This window comes from Neolamprologus multifasciatus, chromosome 20 (genome assembly GCF_963576455.1).
Source record: "Neolamprologus multifasciatus chromosome 20, fNeoMul1.2, whole genome shotgun sequence".
In the NCBI taxonomy this organism is placed as follows: Eukaryota; Metazoa; Chordata; class Actinopteri; order Cichliformes; family Cichlidae; genus Neolamprologus; species Neolamprologus multifasciatus.
This window is the reverse complement of record NC_140458.1, coordinates 14,639,986-14,664,876: the sequence shown is the minus strand read 5'-3', so window position 1 is coordinate 14,664,876 and position 24,891 is coordinate 14,639,986. Positions and strand designations below refer to the sequence as shown.

The 24,891-nt window shown below is 41.2% G+C and overlaps 1 protein-coding gene across 3 annotated transcripts in view; it reads right to left on the bottom strand.

Moving 5' to 3' along the window:
• LOC146494648 (uncharacterized) overlaps positions 1 to 21,269 on the bottom strand; it is a 45,639-nt gene extending 24,370 nt beyond the window's left edge. The window contains exon 1 of one of the 3 annotated variants that reach the window (XM_085147171.1): positions 20,876 to 21,269. The gene's annotated coding sequence lies outside the window, so the exon portion shown is untranslated. Of the gene's footprint in view, positions 1 to 4,000; positions 7,962 to 20,875 lie in introns of those variants that run through there. The other 2 variants (XM_085147169.1, XM_085147170.1) reach the window with 2 other exon arrangements.
• Between the last annotated feature and the right edge of the window lie 3,622 nt (positions 21,270 to 24,891).

Genomic DNA, 24,891 nt, shown 5'->3' with positions numbered 1-24,891 from the left:
AAACGTCTCTTTTTCTCTTCTGAAGTATCAGCAGAACTCCGTACATAACTGTAATACAGAGAAAGAGTCTGACAGACAGATATATCCAACCCTAGCTCTCTGCTTTTGCTTTAGATGCATTATTCATCTGTGTGCCAATTTGGAGGAACCCTCCCAATTCCCCAGCTGGCAGCAAAAAGACGAGAAGCGCGAGAGAGAGAGAAAGAGAGAGAAAGAGAGACAGGCAGACTAGAGAAAAAGAAGTCGCCGCGAGAATGTCAGAAAAAAAGAAAGACGGAGAAAGAGAGAGAAGAGGGAGAGGAAAACACCAGAACAAAGAATGGGTGAGACAGATGCAGTAAAGCGGGATTGGGAATGGCTCAATCTCTCAGCTGCAATGTAGTGAAACATCCAAACAGGATTTCGAATGATCCAGGGAGACTTCTCCCTACATGTTTTAATATTCCCAGCTCTGTTTGACTCGTCTGCACAGAGCAGATTAATGACGATTTCCACACTAAAAACTCTTAACCCCTTAGAAAACACATAGGAAGCAAAGAGCAGGGGCATGAGGCTCACTTCTTTTTGCCTGAAACCAAACTGCACACTATCGCTAAATCCCAGTTTCACACACGCAGCAGTGTAAATGTCAATGCAAGCGTGCTGTCAAACATATGCAAACACTTGCTTAACTGCATGATGACAACAGAAACTCACCATTTTTTTTCACAGCATGCTCCATCATCATCTCTTACTACCTTGAGTGTCTTGATAATGTCATCCCTGCACTCCCTCCCAGTAAACCCCATCATGCTGACAGCTGTGGAAGCTATCCATCCTGGGACAGCCTGCCCCAGATTTAACCCTATCTCACCCTCTTTTCAGGTTTGTTACCTATTATGGCAAAACACTGCCACATGAACAGACCAGATTACAGCCCAGCAGAAGATAAAATGGTCACTCACAGTAGCACCTGCTCGCCGTGATGAATGTGGGCGTGTATGAGGGGGAGGGGGAGTGGCGGGCTAACTGTGTGGGGCTGGATCAGTGGGATTGCTGTTTAATCTGCTGCTGTCTCCCCATAACAGAACACCGGGTGTTTAGACCCAACAGCTGGTTGAGTCCAACCCCAAGCCTGTGTTACTGCAGCACTAACACTTACTCTTCAAAGGTTTCCTCCTTATTATATAACCTCACTTTTATACTGTACAGCACACAGTACAGTATATGTACCATATCTGATAGGTGATCTGCCACATACGTGATCATTTCCACCGTAGTGTTATGAAACAGCATTAACGAATCGCGCTCCCGTGGAGGGCGTTGGCTTGTGCTTCTCCGCTGAAGGATCTGTCAAAATGTGGAGCTGCTCAGAGGATTCGCCTGTCAGATTTGGCCTTATTTGTCACTTTGCTGTGATTCTGCTCCCTCAGCTTTGTCATGTCACCGTTTCGACTGCTTCAGAGGGCTCCTGGGAGGTGCTCGCTGGGAGAATATATGCCAGGCATTGTCGCTGATTTACATCAGGTCAGTCCTCTCTGAGACAGATGGAATGCTTAAGCTCCGCACAAAACACTAGTTATGATTATTTAAACAACTACGATAATCTCCAGAGCTGCTGTTACCACAATCAAACTACAGAAATAGGTCTTGTCCTATATTTAGCAACGACAGCTTATGGAAAAATATGTCATGTTGCAGTACTATTGGAAAACTGTAAAAATATATATATATTAGGGGTGCAACGATACACAAAATTCACAGTTCAGTTCGGTTCGATACTTTGGTGTCACGGTTAGATATTTTTTCGATACAAAAAAATGTTCATGCCTTTTTAATTTGTCATTTATTAAAATTATAAATATATATTTTAACTCAGAAGTACAGTTTTTAAATTTAATGTTGCTGAAACAACAAAATAATTTAAAAAAATAAATAAATCTATCTGATCGAGAAATCACTCATCTTTGGAAAAGAGAGTTTATTACAGAGAAATGGCTCTTTCCAAAATAAAAGCTATACTATATGCTTCTTCTGGGGTATATTCTCAGCAGCATATTAAACATATCAGGTCCCCATAAGGAGAATCATCTGCTAACGGCTGTCTAAATGACTCGGGTAAAGTTTGTAGCATGCATGCTTGTTGTTTTTGTCTGCTTCCACTTGTCTTTGCACTAGGATGATGTCGGAGTAAATGTGCAGTCATATTCGTTGTGTTCCCACTAGTGCTGTCAGTGTTAATCTCGTTGAAATGACGTTAACGCCACAACACGGCAAATCTCCGTTAACGAGCTATCGCGGATCGTCCCGTGCCTGGGGCTGGACGGCCAACACGTTAACAAGCAAACTGCGCTAACGCACTAGTTCCCACCAACTAGTGCGTTAATTGCAATGCTCAATGCAATGCAATGCATTGAGCATTGCGTGGCACATCCAACATACTGTTTTACTTTTGTCCATGACGCGCTTACCTTCAGGGTCATACGTCACATGAAAACCAAGATAGTTCCAAACGCCAGATCTGAATTAGGGTGGGGGAGATTCAATTTGCCATGTTGCAACGAGAGCTTAACTTCTGTCTCGCTAGCTTGCCCTGCGCTCAGTGAATCTGCGTTCAACTACTCCGCCTAGGCTGCACTGTCGAGCACAGATCCACTGAGCGCTCAACACAGATAGCATCATCAGAAGGAAAGTTGTTCAAATAAATTAAACATTTTGTATTGTTTGATACATATGTGTACCGAACCGAAAGCACTGTATCGAACGGTTCAATATCGATACGAGTATTGTTGCACCCCTAATATATATATATATATATATATATATATATATATATATATATATATTATAACTGAATACAAAGGATCATTAGTAGTATGGATTTTGATCTGAGCATCTTATTGGTAACGGCTTAATTTTACTGCATGATTACGATCCCATACCATAACTGGATTTAAAAAAAAAAAAAGGTAAATAAACTGGTTCCTTTATAGCGCTTTTCTACTGATCACTCAAAATACTTTATATGACAGGCCTCATTCACCCATTTTCACCCATTATTCACACAAGTGCTTTTTTCTATGTTTAAGGTATTTCTATCTAACGCTCACACAAATTCACACTCAGATGCAGAGAGCATCTTGGGGTTAGTATGCTGCCCAAGGATATTCGGTATGCAGACTGGAGCAGCAAAAGATCAAACCACCTGAACCACCACCACCTGAGCAATAGCCATGCCAGTGGATCACTCATGTGCTGGTCTCCCCAGAACCCGGACATCAACATTGCTGAAGCAGTGTGGGATCATTTTGACAATACAAAGAAGAGTTTCGGATGTCCTTCAAGAAACCTGGAGAACTATCCCTGAAATCTACTTAAAGAAATTGCAAGAAAGCTTGAAAGAGAGTTAGGCTATATTGAAGAATAAAAGTGGTTACTTGACTTTAAAGCTTGTTAGAAGTGTACAAAGCCTGTTTTTTGGTTATATATTCCATTTCCATTGTGCATCTCTTTATATTTTTCTAGTAAAATATTATATTTTTAAGGTTTGAGCTACATAGGCAGGGTGTGTGATCAAAATGCTGCTCTTACGACTAGAGATGGACTCAAAAAGATTCCACATTTAAGTTCTTCTACAAATCACACAGGCCTGAGTGATCGGAGCATCACGCTGAAGGAGGCATCCTCTCATTTCAACGTCACAATATTTCATACGTTTTCATTTTGTAGTTCAGATACGCAAACGTCACCACCTCCGCATGTAATGAAAGGCATGTTGAGACCGTGGATACTCCCCCTCTAAAATATTCACAGATTAAAACACAAAAAAATGACAAAGGTCCCACATAACCTAATACAGTCAGAAGCACACACGCATACACGTGTAGACCCACATGGCAGCACCAGTTCCCAGGTCTCCGGTGGCAAGTGATGTTTTCACACTTATGTGGGGAGATTGCTATTTCTGCGCAGAGCCAGATAACTCAATTATTCATCACGGATGCTGGTGCACTCACTTTACCTCAGTTAGGATGGAGGCGGGTGTGTCTTCCTTTGAGTGTGTGTTCCACTTGCACTTGTCTATGCTCGATTCGGAGCGTGCGTGCGTGTGTGCGAAGACCTCCAACAGAAGATGAACTGCTGACATGCCACACCACACAGCAGGAGAGGAAAGAGGCAAGAGGAGAAAAGGAAAAGGAGCTGTCATAAACATGGCAATCAAAGAGATATGAAGCGGGAGGTGAGGATCAAAGAGCAGAAAGAGAAGAGGCAAGGAATTAGTTCCCTTATCTTCTCTCTAAGCCAACCGCGCACCTTCCAATCCTCTACAGCTCAATCAACAGTTACAAAGAAAAAAAGATTTTTTGAATTACCAGCAAAACTGAAACTCCGCTACCATGGCGCTCAACCTTTTCAGCACAAGAGGGCTTTTTTTTTTTTTATCCACCTCGCGTACTCTTGCTCAGCAGCTGTACTCATGAAATAAAGCATAACATTTCAGCCTTTTATTAACAGTGCACCTAATCTTTTCCAGTTTAAACTTAATGGGACAATTACTCTGTCGCTTAGCATCTTACGTGCTTAGCCGTGGTCTAGAGTGGCTCCAGCTAATCTCGAACCCAGAGGGGTTTAAAGCGCAGCTGCATGCCAAACTAGACCTGATTGCTCTGTCAAAACAAGCACAGGTTCAGCTGAACCAAAGCTAAACTGGAGCTACAAAGGGGGTGTCTGTTCCGCCCAACGCAGTGAAACCTCAGTATCATGCAGAAAACCGAAGGACGGCTTCTCTGATGACTTATGACTATGCCAAGGGGCGATTAATTGTGTTGTTGCACTGTCTGGTATTGGTATAATTGTGATATGCACTGTATTCTGTTATGTTGGCACTGCTGCTCATGTTTCCATATTAACATGCAATTAATCATTACAAGCATGGGTGTAACATTACATGTATCCGGTCTGAACTGTTCGTTACCAACGTGTGAGACTTCTGTTTCGTACGTCATCTTATCTAAACAGTTACTGTCAGAACACTATAATTATGTCCACAAATCTGCAACAGCAGAGTAGAAATTCCTGACTGCAAATCCCAGAAATGTTTGGCAGTGCACCAGGTATCATCTATGCTGATAGAGTTAGCCTGGAAACCCAGGCAGACCCTATACAATTATTGATCTCATACAATGTCTTCACGTCACGTTTTAAGCGACCTTTCTGAAAGGTCACAACCTACAAGTTACGCGCACACACGCTGTACAAGTCAACCGATCCTTAAGTAGGAAAGAATGATTTTGTCACGACTGAATGTTTTTATGTCATCGAGTTATTTGATGACTGATTCATGGCACTTTAGTTCTTTTTCCACCAATGAACCACATTAAGTGAGAAAACATTTCCTACCTGAAAGTATCTGACCTTGTATTGACAGTATATTTGACAGAGTTGACTCCTTAAATTTTGAAGTCATATCATTTTATCACAAAGTTTCCAGTTAGTTTCCTTTAGGCTGATCAACACTTAACATACTGACCAGCGTCGATAATCTATTAAATAACAGCACTGACTAACAGTAAAACTATAAATGGGATTTATTCTGATGATGCACACTGTATAGGATTAATTATAGGTCATGCAACATGGGTACAAAACCCCGGATGACAAATACAGCGGACGACAGCGCAGCATCTTCAGTTGTGTCATTAGAAAGGGTGTAATATGCAAATGAGGTGGTCTGGGTGGGTTCAAATCTATGCTTTATCATGAGCAGAGAGCCACTTAACCACACGCCCTTACACACTGGAGGGTAAAGGTCATGGTTCAGTGTGACTCTGCAAACAGCTGCCGATTGTTCCCCCTAGAGTCCATTTATTGCCCCTAACGCCATATGGACTTCTTGGAAGACCTGACTAAACCCACTGCACACACTTAGCCTTTGGACACAGACAGTACGTCTACATATGCTCAGACATATTGTTCATGTAAACAAAGACATTTCCAGGCTCATAGATAAAACGTCTATAGGTCTAGCTAGATATGAGATGCATGAACATGCACGCATACAAAATGTTAATGAGGAACTGCATCCTGTATCTGCACATTCGTTGCATCTCCAGATATCAGTCTTAATGCACAAGAAAAACCTGCAAATATGGGAAAGACACATAACTCTGTATCAGTGGCAGGCTATCTCGCTTGTGCCGGTGCCCTTATTTCCCCGAGGACAACTCCGGCAAGCCAATTGGAGCAGTTACACATGCCAACACTCTCATGCAGCCATTTAGCACACCCACCCAGTGGCTCTTTTCATCACCTTTACAGTCAGTAACTCTCACGAAGATGCAGACCACATGCACATGGCATAAATTCACAGAAACAAAAGAGACACAAATGCAGACAAACTGTCTTATTTCGAATGATCACACAGAGACACAAACACACTCTTCCCCCACTTTAATCTTCAGGGCAGGCAGAATCTATGAGTGATTTATTTTAAACCTTTCCCTGGGGGTTTTACAGGATTGAGCCAGCACTGAACCTGATCACAGCACTCACTTTCTATGTCAGCAATTTGTGAATCCACCCCCTTAGTCTGAATTTGTCTGGGTGCGCATGTGTGTTTGCAAGCAAGCTAATGAGTGATAGAGAGAGGTGGGAAGCAAAGACATGGCGAGTGAGGGAGAGAGAGAGAGGGGGAGACACAGGAAGAACGAACTGGCACTGTGATGAGTGTGTACTGTAACTTAGCATACTGTCTGTACCACACACCCCCATGGTTTTGGGTGGTGAGTCACCCTCTGCACTTGCAAGCTTGCATCCAATCGTACATGCCTTTGATATGAAACACAATTTCTTTTTGCGTGTTTTTGGGTGTGTTTATCGAACCTCAAAGATGTGAAACGTGAACCTCGAATGTTCTGCACAAGCTAAGCTCTGGGACAACAAAGTCAAAGCGTGACACACCCTCAACAGTCGCGCTACCATCTCCCATTCACAGCCCCGTAGCTACTCAGTACCATCCAGATAACTGTGTCTAATTTCACTGGATACTACATTTCCATTTGAAAGGTGGTTAGTGCCTATTGAGCAGTGTTATCGTTGCTGTGCAGACAGAGACAGGCTCCCTCGCTCCTCCCAGCCTCAGATGGAGAAGCCATCGATTTGATTCAGTCTTAAAAGCCAGGTCAGCCTCAACAATGGCAGCTTATGGAATAACCATTACCCCAGGTGAATTCTGAAACGTTAACCTACATGCATGTTTCCCATCACTCTCCTGCTTTCCCTGACTGTCCTACGAAACACCACAGATGGAGAAGAGACAAGAGAGGGAGCTCTGTGGGTTGCTCGTCAATGGAGTATTGCATGCTCCTCACTAGGTGAGTCATCCTGCCTTTCTTTACACTCCTTGTCCAAGGCCACCTACCTTACACCTCCACTGTAGCACAGTTGCTGCCAAGTTACTACGCCTGCTCATCCATTACACTACTCACAGCCTCTGACACTGAAGAAAAGTCACAGATGACTAATTTTATCAGCACAAATCGTGCTGCTACATCTAAAATGATATGTGGGGTTTGAAGCAGAGACCCATACCAGTTAGCTAGAATATCATTATCTTCTGACTTTCGCCTGTGTGAATAATGTAAGAGCAGCATTTTGACTGTGCTTGGAGTGCTTTTCTATTGAGTCTAATATCTGTTCACTTTGGCTTACAAACAGAGCTGCCAACCAAGGAAAAGATGGGGTTTATTTGTCATTTCAGTTTGGTTAATTTTCCATATATTCATTATCCCAGGTGTCACAGGGCAAATGATAGGGTACACACTTTAGAGGCTCCCATTCAACTACAGCACTTAGTTGAATGCACTTAGTACTAGGGATGCAACGATACACAAAATTCACGGTTCAGTTCGATACTTTGGTGTCATGGTTCAATATTTTTTCGATACAAAAAAATGTTCATGCCTTTTTAATTTTTCATTTATTAAAATTATAAATAAATATATATATATATATTAACTCAGAAGTACAGTTTTTAAATTTAATGTTGCAACAACAAAATAATTTAAATAAATAAATAAATCTATCTGATCGAGAAATCACTCATCTTTGGAAAAGAGAGTTTATTACAGAGAAATGGCTCTTTCCAAAATAAAAGCTATACTATATGCTTCTTCTGGGCTATATTCTCAGCAGCATATTAAACATATCAGGTCCCCATAAGGAGAATCATGTGCTAACGGCTGTCTAAATGACTCAGGTAAAGTTTGTAGCATGCATGCTTGTTGTTTTTGTCTGCTTCCACTTGTCTTTGCACAAGGATGATGTCAGAGTAAATGTGCAGTCATATTCGTTGTGTTCCCACTAGTGCTGTCAGCGTTAATCTCGTTGAAATGACGTTAACGCCACAACACGGCAAATCTCCATTAACGAGCTACCGCCGATCGCCCGTGGGCTGGACGGTCAACACGTTAACGAGCTAACTGCGCTAATGCACTAGTTCCCACCAATGTAATTGAGCATTGCGTGGCACATCCGACATACTGTTTTACTTTTGTCCATGACGCCCTTACCTTCAGGGTCATACGTCACATGAAAACCAAGATAGTTCCAAACGCCAGATCTGAATGAGGGTGGGGGAGGTTCAATTTGCCATGTTGTAACGAGAGCTTAGCTTCTGTCTCACTAGCTTACCCTGCGCTCAGTGAATCTGCGTTCGACTACTCCGCCTAGGCTGCACTGTCGAGCGCAGATCCACTGAGCGCTCAACACAGACAGCATCGTCAGAAGGAAAGTTGATAAAATAAATAAAAAATTTTGTATTATTCGATACATATGCGTACCGAACCGAAAGCACTGTATCGAACGGTTCAATATCGATACGAGTATTGTTGCACCCCTACTTAGTACATATAATCACCAAACACTTTACTAGGTACCCCTTACTAGTACTAGGTTGGACCCCCTTTTGCCCCTAAACTCTGGAGGCTATTTGAGTACAGTGAACTTCTTGCCATGTTTCCAACCAACCATCAGAAGATGGGCACACTATAGTCATAAAGGAAGTGAAATGGTTATTAACAATGTTTAACACAATGTGTATTTAGAGATACACTAACATTCTACATCCCTTGGCTGTAATGAACGGTTATTCAGTTCAGTTCCATTTAATTTATATAGTACCAAATCACAAAAACTGTGTCCTCAAGGTGCTGTTGCCTACAATAATACACAGAAAACAGGGAAAACCCCAACAGTTAGATGCCCCCTATGAGCAAGTGCTTTAGTGACATGTGGGAAGGAAAAAAACCCTTTTAACAGGAAGAAACCTCTGGTAGAACCAGGCTCAGGGACTGCTGCGACCAGTTAGAGTGAGGGGAGGATGAAAGGCCAGAGATTAATAACAACGAATGAATAAATGCAGAGTGGTGTATCAACCATCATCAAAAAGAAAAGTTTTAAGCCTAATCTTAAAAGTAGAGAGGGTGTCTGTCTCCGGAAGCTTGCGCCACAGAAGAGGGGCCTGAAACATCTGCCTCCCACTCTAGTTTTAAATAGCCTAGAAACCACAAGTAAGCCAGTAGTCTGAGAGCGAAGAGCTCTATTGGGGTGATGTGGTACTACGAGGTCTTTAAGATAAAATGGGGCCTGACTATTCAAGACCTTGTATGTGATCAGAAGGATTTTGAGTTAGAGTCTGGGAGCCAGTGAAGAGAAGCCAATAGTTTCTGTTGCCTTCCTATCAGCTCGAAACAGTCTGCCTGTTGTCCTCTGACCTCTGGCATCAACAAGGCATTTTCTTCCAGAGAACTGCCACTCATTGGATATTTTCTCTTATTCAGAGCATACTCTGTAAATCCTAGAGATGGTTGTGCGTGAAAATCCCAGTAGATCAGCAGTTTCTGAAATACTCAGACCAGCCAGACTGGCACCAACAGCCATCACATAAATTCACCTAAATCTTTCTTCTCCGCTCTGAAACTTCAGCAAGTCATCTTGACCATGTCTACACACCTAAGTGCATTGAGTTGCTGCCGCTGATTAGATATTAGGGTTAACAAGTGGATGAACCTAATGAAGTGGCCAGCAAGAGTATTTTAATCATTTTAATTATTAATTAAACAAAACATAGTACAAAAACAAGCGAAATGAGAACCAAACAGATGAACTTCTGTAGCATAAATATACAGTATAATGTATTAAACCTGCTAATGGCAATGTTTTATAATGTTCAAACACAGCACGATGAGAGCTAAAAAACGCCATAACAGTTGTTTTTTCATATATGTTGTAATAACTCTTTGTTTCATTGGCACAAATAATAGCAGATAAATAAATAACGAAAAGTGAAATAAACAGAATATGCTTATATAAGCGTCTAATAGTAGGAGACAATGATGGCTGACATCATATGTATAGCTCCACTTGCAGTGAATTTTTGAGCATGATGAAAAGCATTAGCTGAGAAAAGTTCAATAAAAATACGCATTTTTAACATAAGCACAGGATAAACAAACATCATCATAATGAGCCAGCTGTTTTTGCTGTGGAATCATCGACTTACTAATGGTCGCCAGCAGAAAAACAAAACAAAACAACAACAAAAAACACATAACTGGAGACATCACAATGTTTCTGTATCAATAAGTATATAGAAAAAACAATATAGGTATTGATAACATTCATGAACAGAAATGACTTTGGAAAAGTACCAAACATCCTATCCAAGTCCTATTTCCTGAATTATCCAATGCTTAATTTATTTGAATAAAAACAACAACAACAAAGGAACAGACATTACAGGCCATTAATATTTTACAACCATTAATGCTCGCTATGGAAGAACCAAAGGGTATGAGTAGTGATAAGAACATTAGGTCTAAGCCTGTTATATGAAATGTTCTATGCACTTGACTTCATTTCGCTGAATGTCTGACCAGCTGCATGGCCTTGCATGCTTCATGTCAGGGAGATGTATGTGTACCGATGTAAATAGGGTTAATATAGTGCAGGGGCACTGCTAATTGGGTTAGCAAAGATTCCATTACAGCTACCACACTGACAGAGCCAGCCTGCTATCGATCAAATGGGTGAATGAAGGGGACAAACAGCAGGTGCTTTAATTAAACAAGTCCAAGCACATGAAAAAAAAAAACCCACCAGACTGTATCCGCACACAAATGTGTCTCTTTACACTGAAACGAACTGCACCAGCTTAGTTGCAAAAGGGCAGCCGTATGTGGATATGTGTATATATATATATATATATATACACACACACACACACACACACACACATATATATACATATATATATATATATATATATATATATATATATATATATATATATATATATATATATATATATATATATATATAGATATAGATATATAGATATATATCTATATCTATTAAAAAATGGTGATGGTAGTTGCAAAAATGGTAGCAAATAACTAAATAAATATGGATTTGTGCATGTGTTTGCATGAAAAAGTGTGCATGAGCGAGAGAAAGACAAACCGCATGGGACCTAAGCGCTCTTTCATGTGGAGGTGAATACATAAATAATAAAATTAAATCATCAAAAACAGCCCAAAATAGTCCCAGCCCTTCTTTCAATAATATACGCACCGTATTACATGTTCTACATTCACTGGAGTCACATTAGTCTGTATCAGTCCTGGCATTAAATTATCTATAAATTGAATTGTCAAAATGATGATTACTATTTTTTTTGTTAGCACTTGCTCAAAAATTAAAATGACCTAAAGATAGCAATAAGAGGCTTTCTGATTAGAAATGTCATTTTGCAATGAAATGTAAAAGAACTATTGTCAGTAATGCGTTGTTTATCTTCGGGCTTTGATGTGCTGCTTGCTTCCATAGCTACTCATTATCTGATGGTAGCTAGGTGCAATCTGCAAGGTGTCGGGGGAGCAGAGAACTAAATAAAGATATTTTCAAGGTTTTCAGACACCAAGAAATCTCAACCCCAGTTGTGTCACTTTACTTCCTCGCTTAGCACAATGTGCTGCCTCCTTAAATAGCTCAGAGTTTCTCTGAAGCCAGGCACTTGACTTAACACCAAGATAGGCAGATAGGGGAGCGTGCAGCAAAAAAGGAAAAAAGAAAAAGAGACGTCAGTGCACAAAAAACCACACCATCCCCGCTGTGACAGGCGCACAAACCCAACGCAAGATTTCAAGTTTCGTTTTGTGTGATCCTGCTATGTACTATGTGATAGGTAGATACATAAATTCTACCTTTTAGGTTTTGAATCGGATGTATGGACGCACTTGTGACAGGGTACTCATCTGGCCATGTGTCAAAAGTTTTTTTGGGCCATTATATTGCATGTTTGAAAACCTGAACTGACCTCAGGGAGAAAGTGCAAGTTAACGACTCTGACGTGAGCTCTTGTGTAAGGAGATACCTCTGAATCCTGAAAGTTGTGGAGTGCCGAAAACCATTATTTAAACGGATTAGCCCCCCTCTTGTTTATGTTTTGATTTTGCTGTGAACTATTCTTTAAAGCCAGAGGCAGCCTCTGGAGTGGAGTTCAGATGATGTGATCTCTCTTTCCACAAGCCACTCTTATTAAGCAGCCCCACTAAAAGCCTGAGGATTCTCTTACTAAACCAATCAATAAAGGATCTGTCTTGCCATGGTCCCCGGAGCCCTCGACTCCACCCTTCATTCTTCCTCTGGCTTTCACTGTCCCCCACAGGCTCACTCATTCATGGTAAGCACAGGTGTGCATGTGTGACAGATGTGGTACCCGATGTGCCGCTATCTAAAACCTCAGGAGGTGAAACGGGTGAAAATAGTCCTCTGAGGCGGAGCTGAGGAGCAAACCGCCTGTTAATGAATAAATAAACAGGGAAGTCAGCATGAATGCCCCATTGTCACCGTGTTCTCTGAGTGCAGAGGCTGATCTTCCATCGCTAACACCTGTGTGACTGTCAGAGGGATCAATAAACAGCTACTGTTGCAAAGGTGAACTCGCCCACCAGTGCACACTGTGCTCCCACTGTCTGCGTCTCTAACAGAAAGAGACTTACGGCGGAGGAACACCTCACATTCAAATTAACGCATGAGTGTGAGTCGCCAGTGAGAACAAACATATAACATACATGTATACGACATAAGTGGAAGTACAGAGACAGATGGCTGGTATAATAGCATCAAATCTAATGCATTTAATGGGAAGATATAGCTACACTTTTAGCTTGTTTCCTCTTGTACATTTTTTTGCTGACGTCCACTCACAAACAGATATTCATTGCAATCAATAAACACTTAAAAATGTCTCCAATAGCTAACTCCATGTATGTTTGCTAGATGGTGTTAGCAAATGTGATTTATTTGCAGCCAAAGCCAATCTAGAGGTCTCTCGCACAGATGCCAGTATTAAGCTTAAGTAAAACACCTGATGCAACACATCTGTAACTATATAGACGATGGCTTTAGCTCAGCCTAAATCTGATAATGGAAAATGCATATGTAACACTCTTTTCTTGAACCAAGAGTAGGGAGTATTTCTTTTGTTATTTACAGCAGTACAAAACAAGAAGCATGCTAAAGAAGAGCATCCCATCCTCGCTAATGAGATCAAGAAGATATGCTCTGTTTGTGCAGATTAAACTTACAGTATAAACACTTCTCCACCCACAAGAAGTCAGAAACTCTAACTTTAAGAATGAAAAACTCTCCTCCCTCTTTTATCAGCATGGAAACAGGGTACTTGTTGTACTGTAGCTGTAAGGCTTTTTCAGTGTGGCCCTGAACATTCAGAGAAGCAACACTGCAGACAGCAGAACACTGTCGGGAGTGCTGGAAAAAGGTCGAGCCAAGTCAAATTTCCTTAGGCAAATGAAACTAAAAAGATTCACTTTTTATTTAAAAATAGGAAATTTGCACACTTCGCATTTCGTGACTACACAAATGTCGCAAATGGTAAATCGGTTCACGCACAAAAAGGGGACATTTGTGCAAGACATCACATGCAATTTTAGAAGTCTCAAAGACTCATTTAGCGATCTGACTAATCATCTAGAAAAAAATCCACCTTCTCAAGTTGCACCTGTAATGCATCACAGAGTTATGAATTCTGTGGATTCACATTGTGCAAACTGAGCAACTGGTTTACGATGCACTCATTTTTCCGTCCCTTTTTCTAAAGAAAAAAAAGGCTCAGTCACTCATGACTCAAGTACAAAGTAGGGCAAAAATGGCACCTACACACGTCTGGCACTCTGAAGAGAAAGGACTTTGGCGATGATTAGGATTGGGACAAACTATGTAACCCGATATAGCACTTCTTTCCATGTGATACAATGGTCTGGTCTACACCAGTGCCAAATATTTTAATAACTATTTTTTTAAACCATTAAGAGGTCCTGAGTGGATTCCCAAATGTAATTTTCTGGAATTACTACTTCATGAGTTCTTGTGGTGGAGCTTACCGAATGAAAGATGTCAAAGAAACTCACAGGGGACATTTCACAGACAGCTGGACAAAGTGACTCAGAGAGCTAATTAATTAAACAATATTAAAATTCACACCACAATACAATAAATCAAACAAAATTACCAGTTTTTACCTTTATGGTATTTTATTCTTCCTCATTTTCACAGATAGATTCGATCTACTGTAAATAACTGTCCTGCTACGTGACACGTATCAAATTGTACGGTTGCATTATCATATTATCGTTATTGTGGGTGATTTATCGTGTTGGTATTGAAACATGAGCTAGGTTATGAGTTAACTTGTGGTTCCCACAACGGTGATGAAAAGCGACTATGGGACAAAACCAACACACACGTGCATTTTGTTTGCCTTCATGCAACCCTACCAAAGAAATAATGGATCACATGCAGTGGCAATGCTGAGTATGAGTTAAAGGTGGAAGGAATACTTCCTCAAAGCATCATTTGACAACTATGCCTGCTGTTGAGACTTAAAGGGTTTCAGACTTTCTAAAACCGGCTAATAGGAAGTTTAATGCGAGAAGATTCATGTGTCTACTACAGTTTCCTCTGCCTAAATAAACTGACGTGTAAAAACTGCAGCATTTTAATACAGTAGATTCATTTTCTTCAGCTTTTCATCAAATTACTGGATGAGGTTGCTTACTTCAAGGAGTAATGCTGAATAAAATAAAGCCCAAAAGCTGGCTCCCTCCAGGGCTGTGTGCTCTCCCCCCCCCCGCTCTTCATCCTCTACACTGATGACTGCAGATCCACACAGCCCAACTGTCACCTGGTTAAATATGCTGACGACACAGTTCTCCTGTCACTGCTGTCAGGCCCCTCACAACACCACGGGGCCCACTCTTCAGGAGTTTGTAGAGTGGTGTGACAGCTCCAAACTTGAACTGAACGTGAGCAAAACAAAGAGATGGTGGTGACCTTCTCCAGTAGGCAGAGGGATCTGGCTGCTTCAGTCACCACCACCATCCACGGGAAACCAGTGGAGGTAGTTGAGGAGTACAAATACCTGGGAACCATATTTGACAACCTCCTGAACTTCTCTGCCAACACAGAGGAGATTCTCAGGAGGTGCCACCAACGGCTATACCTCCTTAGGAAACTCAACTCCTTTGGAGTCAGCACACCCATCATGATGACTTTTTACTATGCCTTCCTGGAAAGCATCAGCAAATCATTGGCCTGCCTGTCAGAACTCTGGCACAGGTTTTCAGCCAACAGGCCCTTAGACAGGCAGCCAAAACCATCAACGACCCCCTCACATTCTTCACCCTGCATTTCAATGGCTCCCCTCTGGGCGACGCCTCCACTGCATTTCCTGCAAGACTGAGAGGAGGAGAGCCACCTTTGTCCCCACAAACCCACTTAACTCCAGCCAATAAGACCATTTCCCACACCCATAAACATAAACTACACTCTTCTTATACTACCGACACTTTATTCACTTTTAGTCACTTACAGTTATTTATTCACCTTTCAGTCACTTTAATTTTAAAACTGTAATTTTAAAACTGTATATACTCTATATTCATTATTTCACTCTTATTGCCTGTTCTTATTGTGCTTATCTTCAACTTTATGCTGCTCTGTTGTTTGTTAATTGCCCCTTGGGGATAAATAAAGTCTTCTGATTCTGATTCAAGGTTCAAAAGAGGAGAATAACTTCTCTCAGGTCACGTTCAGCAGAAGAGGCTGTAGTACATTATTTACATGTAATAGTAAAGCTAAAATGTTCTAAGTACATTATTTTATGTCGTTTGGATTACAAGTGCATTACAAATAGACATAATGGGGAGTTAAAAGCATAACTATGTAAATCACTGCCTTTTCTTTACTTTATTTATTGTTCGCGTTTGTTTTCAGGGACATTACGCTGTAGTGCCGCTGAGACATGAATCAATACTTACTATATGAATTACCGTGCTCAGACTCTAATGGCAAGCTTTTGCCACGCTAAGCCTGAAATATATTTAGTGCACAGCGAGACAATGGACACTAAACATTCCATGCACTCGACAATTAGTCAGGAGGATCCTGCATAATTGTTAGTTAATTGCGTCAAGTGATGACTCAGGGGATGAGCCGTGGTAACCACTTCCGAGGCTTTTTTCATAGAAAATGTGGTGAAAATGATGAAGGCCTAACGAAACTGTTTTTGTTTTGTTTTTTTAATTAGGCTAAGCGAATAGTACGAGAAGTGCTGTGCAGTCACTGTATTGATCTGTGGTATGGTAATTTTATCTGATATAAATTTGTTAGAATGCACATTATATGTATCTATTGAATATGTTATCCTTGAAGGGCCACTGCAATGCCATTTATTGCCTTATACAACAGAATTAATCATTTAGAGCATTTTATGCTGAGAGTAACTTTTGGTGCCCTTTGGTAACAGATCCGTGGCACTAATGCTGGGTGGCAGGCCAGTTTGAAGCCCTGCACTACAAGTCAAGGCTAGGGCACATCTGTCTGGCTGACTGGCCAATGTACAGCCCCTCGATCCCTGAGCTATTAGGCACACAGCTGACATGCTTGCATGTGTATGCACATGCACACTTTGAGGATTCATGGACCATTAACGCTGTGATCTGTAAAGTTACCATCACGTTTAACAAGCAAACCAAAAGCCACTGACAATGGCTTACATTTTCAAAGCTCTCAACAACTACGTGCTGCCGAGGGTCTCTGCCAGAGAGATTATAACGGAAAGACAAAAAAGGAAAATAAATAATAATAAAGAATCCTGATGGGAAAACTCTGCAGCAGCAACATGTAACTCACAAAGTAATCTGCTTTGTAAAGTCAGTTGTGTTGTTCCATTGCTACAAGCACAGTTTGCAACTGCAAAGCGTTGGTTTCACGAATCACTTCAGAGCGTGCAATGTATTTTGAATCTGGATGAGTCAGTATTGCTGCAGTTTGAAGAACAGGTTTGACATAGAGCTAACATTAGTTAGCTAATCAAGTTAGCAGTTTGGGATAAGTGTAATCAGCGTTCTTAGCGTTCTTAGCGTCAGTCTCACATTTGTCAGATTATGAGTCAACCCATTTCATGGATGTGCAACATGCACACAATGGTCACCGGCATACTCACAGCCATACACCAACATGTCGCCATGGTGTGGCTGTTAGCAAGTTCTTCACTGTGAGTGAGGAGGGCACAAACTTCACTTAAATTGCAGAGGAACACCACCTAACAACTAACCTAATGAGACACTTAAATCACCTTCACCTTTGTTTCTTATGAAAAAAAGTGCACAAAAATGAAAAGTTGATTTTTGATTCTGTATGCTGTCAGTTGTAGTTCTATTAAAGAAAATCAAAACTGACAAAAGTTAGCATTGGCAAATCACACTTAGAGAAAAAACAAACAAACCACAAAAGAGAGAAGTTGAAATTGTACACGAAAATTGCACTTGGTTCAAACATATTTTTAAAAAAGGAAGATTTGTGTGGCTGTTCTTCTAAACATTATCATTCTTACTTAAAGTCGTGGCAACATATCCCTCTTTTTATCATGTATGCATAACTGAATGGTAGTTTGCATGATTTAAAAAAAATCTTTTTAAAAGAGAGCATGATACTGTGAGTGGGATCAGAAGGATATCTGCTAAAAGCTAGCATGTAGGCACACATCAGTGTGTGGGGAAGATTATAAATGAAAGACTATAACTGTCGTATAATTGTTTGCATGAATATTATGACTCAGTACGATTGTGCCAGAAGAAAAAAAAATGACAGTGAATAGGCACTTTACATCTGTGTCAGTGTGCAGAGCATTTATTTGAAACAGGGGGTAGTTTCTCTGAACAGAGAAGCTGTTGAGATTCTCAGTTTCTGATTGGCTCGCAGCCTTTTTTGGAAAGAAATCGTGTCTTCTGGCTATCTTTACGTTTCAGAGAGGATTTCAAACCAACCGCAGAAGAACTTAAAAATTCACTAAGTTCAAGTTGTTCACCAAGAATAGCAACATTTTATACAAAGATGATTTTTCTCTTCCAGTACAGCCTTGCAGTATCTCTTTTCTAAGCATGCTAATTTACCCAGCTGGCTAGCAGTTACGTGAGCATTTAGTGAGTTTAAGGTCATCCTTGTGCAACAAATCAGACTGATCTCACAGTGTGACAAAACAGCCTGACTTTATGAGCAAATGTATACGTGTACGAGTGACTAATACTACCTTTATGACACACTGACTGCATGTATATGACATAAAGCGCTGCAGTTCAATTCTTCTATAACATTTTAGGTTTGTAGTATTGAGAGGCTGTGGACAGACAGACATGATAGTGAGAAGTGTTTGTACTTTTTTAAACACCTCTGAATATAATACAGTCCTTTACATAATTATCTTTATGACATAAATTCTACTCAAACACAGTTTAACACTCGTAAAAATGAGACTTTATAAGAGAACAAATGCATTTGACTGCAAATAAACCAATAAATGTGTGTGTTGTAGAGAATAGCAGGGTATGTAATTATGACAAAATGCTAAAAAACATGATTGTGGGTATTACATGTGAAGTATAGCTGTGCTGTGTGTGAGAACAGGTCTGATTTACGACCTAAGCAGCCACTCATAAATATTAGTCCTGAGGCACACGTCTGCATGTGTGTTTATAAAGGAGGGTGTAAATGTTTCATATGTCAAAGCGCAAGGAAAACGGAAAGAGAAAAGACGCCGTGGTGCAGGTGTGCAAGAGAACCAGTGAGACTCTTCCCCCCCCCCCCCCCCCTTTTTCATTTTTTTCCCATTTCTCTGAGATGAAGGTGGGAAGGGATGATGGGATGTAGGTTGGATGAAAGAAAAGGGAGGAGGAAAGAGCGCTCCAGTCCTGTCGCCTTGGGTGCATCAGCAGCAGGAATTGTTCTCTGCCCTGTGGGGGCCATCTGACTGTTCTGTCACCCTCAACAGAAGGCTGACTCTGCCTTAAAGTGCTCGGCCCCGCGCTCGCAGTTCGACAAGCTTGATGTTTAATACATACACAGGGAGAATATTGAAAATGCCTCAGGAGAAATGCAGCACACAGGCTGTAAGGGAGAGAGGGGTTTTTTCTGGTCAGTTTGTAGAACAACCAAGAATAGTGGGGCTCCTGTACAAAGCATGCGTGGGCAGGCTGCAAAATATAATTGCTGAAGACTCGGACCAAAGCCGGAGCTCCGTAGCAAATTGGAAATCTATTACGTGCAAGAGTTAAGCACCTCTCAAAAACAAAGCACTTGTTTTGAGGGGGGTACTTCTTCATTGTGGTGATTGTGTAATGCACTGGCATATCTGCGGCAGGAAATATACGTCACACTCATGCATGATGCTTCAGTCAAAATAACAGGCCGTGAATTTAACACGTAAGCTGAAAAGCCTCTCCCTCGTCTGTAATCAGGGCGAGCATGGTGAAATTCAGGGCATCACTCCTCAATAAGGCAGGAGAACGGGCCTCAGGGGTGACCCTCCTGCTTAAGTCAACACAATGGGTGTAATGAGGTGAAATACACACACACACACACACACACACACACACACAGAGAGGAGATGGGAACCCTTATTGCATAGTTAAGTGCGATTCATTCATCTACATGCACTGAGCCTGCTGCAGAAGTTCTGCTCACACCCACACATTTAGCAGCACAGCAAGGATTTCACTCTTATTTCAGGTTACTGAGTGAATCAGATGTTATGAAATGATGTCATTTCTAACTGGCGAGCTTATATTTAACACACCACGTGTCTTAACGGCCCGAACCTGTATTTTGAGTAAAAAGAAGAAGAAAAAAGGAGCCCAAATGCCACGACTGAATTGTGACAATCCAACTTTAAGCTGATCTGAAAAGCCACTGGTTCTTTTTGACAAGCCTGCATCTCCTCGGCACTTAATAGTCAGCGAGTTCATCAGTTCTGAGTCCATAATTAATCAGCCCGAGCGTGTGAGCAGGACTGGTGCCTTTCTCTTAACATCACGTACAGCAACCCACGCCCTCCGGGCCATCAGTGGATTAATGATAAGTGCCTTTGATAGGAGAGCCCCTCACAAAGGCTTTATTAATTAGCCTAACACCGACACTGTGGCCGCAGTGTGCAACACGTCCCCGCTAATCAAAACTTTAAAGGGGCACGATCGACCTCCCAATAACCCGCACGACATCAAACCCCTGACGCCTGCGTGCATTAAGTTGCCGCTGAAAGTGCACCATTTCCAAATGAGGGGCAAGTTTCACACGTCGGTGAAGACGCGGTTATGCGCGCTTTACAAAGACGCCCGTGAATCATTGATCAGACAGGTGGGATTGAGTAGTGGCTACGGCATAAATCAGAGGTAAGGAGGGACACTATCCAAAACTGCCCAGATGTCGCCAAAGTGGAAGCAAAAATTAAATCGACGGAGACCAGATGCGTCGTACTCACTCGTCCCCGGTGCCTTAGAGGAGCATCCCGGTCTCTCACGGCCAGCTTTTCAGATGAGTTCTCCTGGGACAGCGTGCCTTGATCCTCACTATCATTCTTTGCAAGGCTCCAGCCTCCTCACAGCCTCCCTTTACTCTTCTTCTTTGGCATTACAAAAGAAAAAAAATACAACGAAGAAAATCAAACCCTTTGCATGCCAAATAAAATTCTCCTTCAGGTGTTGTTTCGGGTTGCTCTCGTCCGTCTCTCGGTGTGCAGGGCAGAAGTGACAGAAGCGGATTCCTATTTGAGGGGATGCTGACGCGCAACCGGAGGGGCTCGCCTCCTGTCTTTTTCATCTGGCTCCATCAGCAGCCCTCGGTTGGGCAGCACCATGTGACTGAAAATAGCGTCATACACACGCGATGGCACGCTTACTTCCTGTTACCGCACTTCAAAATAAAACACTATATCTATAGTTTTGGGAAAAGGAAACTGAAGAAGAATCCCATTAATAGTAAAGTAGAGATCACCAAAAGATAGTAGATTAAATTTGATTTCATCTCGCAAAATAAATAAATAAATTAAATTAGACAGGTTTATTTCGAATATTTAAAAGAATAAAGTATAGTTGACATTTATGAACATTGATCAAAGCTAATATCCGACATATTAATTCAAATAAAAAGCAAAGTAAACAATGCTTTTATTTGCATATAAAATATTATTTATATCCATTCCCAGCTACGTGTTAAGTTTGCAACAGCGAATACCAAAACATGAATCCCACGTTTGAACTGGCAAAAAAATATAGTTAAAAGCAAAAAAAAAAAAAAAAAAAAAAAAAAAATAGAAAGAAAGAAAGGAAATAGTGATGGAACGTATGCCTCTAGTGCTGTTGTCCTTTTAAAATGCCACAAACACTGTCTTTCTCATATCAGATCATTAATAAATATTAATGTAGAATTAAAGCCTGTACTAAGGAACAGTTGTTTTTAATACCACACAACAGAGAGGCCTGTATAGGCTCAACCTTGGCCGAAATAGCTTAAAATTAAGGACAAGATTTGACATGGTCATCTGGGGATTTCGCATGTTTTTCTCTTTATAATGTCTTTTTAGTTCCTTCTTCATCTTTTTTTGTCTTAAATTGGTCTGAATTGATTGTGGGGCTAATATATATCTCTCTAGCAATATCTGCTGTTGATTTAGTATAAACTCAAGCTGATTTCTTCTGTGTTTAGGAAAACTTTGTGATTTCCCCTGAAGTCTAACCAGCACAAAATATATTACTTTTATTTTGAAGGGGTTCATCTTCACCTCTTTTCCGGCTTCAATCTCTATTGACGCACCTGTGAAGGCACCCATTCAATTAAGACTGACCTCACAGAGAGTGCCTCCAAGCGACCGCAGTTAGAGTAACACCGACTTCTCAAAAAATTATCCTGAGGAGAAATATTTCCAAGTATTGTCAGTTATTGACATGTTCCTTATAGTAGCCTCTGTATTCCTTGTTTATCGAGTTCTGAACTTTTTTTTTAATGGCAAACAAAGAAAGGGAAAAAAAAAATCAGATGGGACTGCGCCCCCATCGTTACATGCACTGTATAACGTTAAACTTTTATGAGCATAGCCTAAATAAAGAAAACATTCATATGCGTGTTGGAAAGCCGACGTTGGCTGTAATTTGAAGCTGTGTAAGCTAGTTCGTGTTGACAAATCTCCCACAGAGCTGAAGGGAGCAGCTCATTTCGCGTTTGATTTAAAGTTAGGTTGTAATGTATTTCAGTTGCGCCACTACAAAAATATCCGGTGTTGTTTTTGTTACCCCCCCCAGCTGACATATTCATTTCTGCCTGAATAATGACATCATTTGCGAACCTTTGGTGTGAGCAAACTACTGTTGCAAGAACAATAATTTGGGGGAAATCAAGTCTTTCAGGCTGCTGTAAGTATATGGATTCAATTTCTTTTGCTCTCATGTCTCAGAAATGATGAATTGGCCCTTTGATAAAAGTGAAAGAGACTTCTGTTGAGTGCTGCAGGACAAAATCCTCACTGGTGTGTTTGAGCGCCAAAAACGTGTGAGAAGAGAATCAGTGAGGAAAAAAGAGGGAGAGAAAGAGAAGAAAGAGAAGTAAAAGCGACAGGCTAAGACGCTTTTTCAAAGACAGACAGGCCTTGTCCTTTTGAGATCTTTTCCTATTGTTGTCCACTGTGGGCCAGACTCTTGGGTCTCCTCCACAATGCAGGTCCCCTCAGAGCAGTGCACCACTGGCTCTCCTGTCACTTCACATTAGTGTCTTCATGGAGAACAGCAGCCCCGGAGGGCCACACTTGTCATGAAAGAAGTACTCTGGATACACACCCACCCACTCACACACACACACACAGACACACACATTATGCAGACTGTGAAGATAGGAGGTGTCAGGCAAAATGAGAACACAAGGAGAACCTCCATCAAGGCTTCCAACAGAACTTTAACAGTGACCTTATTTCAGCCTCATGCTTGCCTCTCTGTCTCACTCTCTCCCACCCAACCAGCAACCGAAATACACACAAGCACAGATTTATGGCACACGTTCAGAAGCCGTGTTCTCATGAGAAATGCGACCTAGGAATAAATAAGCTTCATGTATGTCTTGCACTTACAGGCTTGATGTGTAACAGTGAAACATGCCATCTGCTACAGGCAAACAGAGCAATCACTCACACGGAACCAAGAAAACACCTTTATTCAATGAAATATGATAAGATAAATACGATTTAGAATATACTATTTAGAATTTGGCATAAAAATGTGAAAGTAACCACCCCTCCCCCCCCCCCCCCCAAAAAAAAAACCCAAACAAACAAAACAGCATCACTTGAATGTTAAGCTTGAACAGTATTTCTTTAACTGCAATTACTGTCATTCTTCTATTATAATTTATTTGATCGTCTTTAAATAACTTCTAGCTGTTAGTTTACAGGAACCAGGCGGATCTTGAGTACATAAGCGAGCACACCATGACAGCTGATGAAGGTGGTGTGATTTGGGGAAAAATATAAGGCTGACAGTCTTACGCCTGGAAGAATACATTGGCAAAAAATATTTTCATATTTTAGTGATTTGATTTTAATTATTTATTGCCATCGTCACAAATTTTCAATAAAAAGTAATTCATAGTCCAGCTGTATAGTAAATGCTCACCTGCTGAGATTATGTAACACGATGCGCCATTGCTTATCTCTCTGAAATAAAAGTACCGGAGCATACGCAAACTGTAAGTCATCACTCTATTGGGAAACAGGGGCATGTGGATTGCCAGAACGTTTACTCGAGTTTCAGCTTTTCAGTTTTTCTTTTCTTTTTTTTTTCTTTTTTCCATGCCTGATTCGTGCCTGCTCGTCGGCTTCCTCAAATACCCTGAGGTTATTTTTGGCGATGGAGGGAGGAGCTCCTCCTGGGCCGGCTGGACGCAAGAGGGCAGGGCGGCGCACGGAGGAGGAGAGAGGAGAGGAACAGTACTTTAAAGGGAAAGAGCGCGGGAGTGTGTGATGAAATGAGATGTGAAGTGTTCCCTCACTCAGAGCCTGCAGACACGTAAAAGATTTAAGAAGCTAGTGAGGGGAGAGGTGGGACCTGCCTTCGTGCGCTCCTGCAGAGGGAGAGGTAAACTGACAGACTTGCTGCTAAGATCCTCTCTCTTTTAAATTATACCGACCACTGGTTGCCTAAAAGGCAAGTAGAGATTCACACTAAAGGTCTGGGGAAGCAGGGCAATGGGGTTTTGGAGAACGGGGGGCAAAAGATGCATGTAAAGTGAAAACAGACTCGAAGTTGTGCGTAAATAAACTAAGCTAATTACATCACGGAATTAAAAACATCTTTAAACTGAACCCCTAAGATTTAGGGAACACACAGAAGCTTAAATAGCTTTAATTATTAGTGAAGAAGCTGTCAAGAGCACCAGTACGATGGTTTATTAAATATGAAAAGAGACGCCTTGACGCAAATAGTAGAAAATTATGTTTTGTGTGATGTAGGTCTT